At 34.3% G+C, this 1,938-nt stretch overlaps 1 pseudogene; it reads left to right on the forward strand.

Annotated features, from left to right (window-relative positions):
• The first annotated feature begins 246 nt into the window (after nucleotides 1-246).
• Nucleotides 247-1,077, forward strand: LOC148851966 (caffeic acid 3-O-methyltransferase pseudogene; annotated as a pseudogene).
• The last annotated feature ends 861 nt before the right edge of the window (nucleotides 1,078-1,938 follow it).

The following is a 1,938-nucleotide window of genomic DNA, read 5'->3' on the forward strand; positions in this document are numbered from 1 at the left end:
TATAAATAATTTATATATTTATATCAATAAAATATTTATTTTATATATTTATTAATTATCTAAAATAGTTACTTAATCGAATTCAAATCGAATCAGATATTTGAATATTTAATCGGATTTAAATTCAGATATTATTTCAACATCCATCAGATATTGAATCAAATTCGAATATTGGATTTTCTAATCAAATTTGAATTCAAAAATTGTTTGATCAGATTTGAATTCGATCTATTTACACCCATAAATATGGCTTTGATCAGTAATAACTTTGAAACCCCAAATGAAGAGAAAGAAGAAGAAAACTGTATGTTGGCGGCGGCCATGCAATTGGCAAAGTGCTTCAGTGCTTCCTATGGCTTCGAAAGTAGCTACAGAGCTAGACATACTCGATATCATATCTAGAGCTGGCCCTGGTGCGTACCTCTCGGCTTCAGAGATGGCCTTGCACCTTCACACTGAAAACCCAGATGCAGCTACCTTGCTCGACCGTGTCTCGTCTCTACTGATGACGAGCTATTCTGTTCTTAAAGGCGTTATGGCTTGACTCCTGTCTGCAAATTTTTCACCAGCAACCAGGATGGAATGAAGCTTCGATCCCTGTTTCTACTGGATCAGACAAGTTGCTCATCGATAGCTGGTATGAGCTTACTTGCCGAACTATATATAATCTCTGATTTGGGTACATTCCATCACCAACATCACTCCTTATGTGACATGCATTCTGTATCTATCTCCAGGAGAAAAAATTACATATCCTATCTGACATGCATTCCTTTTGATAAGGCACAGGGAATGACCATATTTAAGTACTGTGAAAAAGATTCAAAGTATAACAAATTCTTTATTAGGGGAATGTCAGGTCACACCACAATGGTAATGGTCTTGAAGAAGATTCTGGACACATATAAGGGATTTGAAGGTCTCAAAGAGGTGGTTGACGTGGGAGGTGGGAATGGACTCACACTAAAAATGATTACATCTAGGTATCCTCAAATCAAAGGTATGAATTTTGATTTGCTTCATGTCGTAGAAGAAGCACCATCCTACCCTGATAAGAATGACTCACACTTAAAATGATTACATCCAATCAACCCGGTTTGATCCAATTCAAGTTGGTCAGTTTTTCTTTAGTATCGGTTGGTTTTGGGTTATAAAAAAACATAAATCGATAGTTCGGTTTGGTTTTGATTTTCATGTATAAAAATCGAAACCAAACTGAGACAAATCAACTTAGATATATATTATATATAATATATTTCAAATATATATATATATATATATATATATATATATATCTGATATGTTTTAGTTTTAATATATATATTTCAGATATGTATTTGTGAAAATATATATATTTCAGCTTTATTTAAAAAATATACATATTATATACAAAATTTCTAATATATAGAATATTAGTTTTAATCCATCAAATCATTTTTAATTTTTAGGCATCCAGCCTTTGCTTTGTTAAACTTGAATCCTTTACTGTTCACACTGAGAAATTCATTCACAAAATCGACACAAACCGATTCAAACTGATCATGTTGTTAGACAGTTTTGTATGCCCTTAGCTTCAATCAAAATTGATGTACTTTATGAGTTTATTGTAAATGAATAAAAGTGCATATTTGATTAATGTTCCCTTGGTATGTTTCTGTGTAATACCCTTAAACTGGATACTTAATGAGACTCGTTTTAGTTTAGAATGTTCACAGCCAGTGGGTTGGTCTGGGGAGACCTATCCTAACAAGACTGACACTATGGTGCCACCAAATCGGTTGGGGTGGCTTGTCTCAGCTACCGGGGTGAAACCCTAGGCACATACAGTGTGGGATTAATTGAATCTTTGAACTGGACCAGATTTTCAGTATTGCCCTGGACCTTGGAGATTGATGGGCAAAACTGGAAAGTTACACCCGACCCCTAGACTCAATTATG

This window comes from Nelumbo lutea, chromosome 5, assembly GCF_056320005.1.
Source record: "Nelumbo lutea isolate HS-2025 chromosome 5, American lotus-T2T, whole genome shotgun sequence".
Lineage (NCBI taxonomy): Eukaryota > Viridiplantae > Streptophyta > Magnoliopsida > Proteales > Nelumbonaceae > Nelumbo > Nelumbo lutea.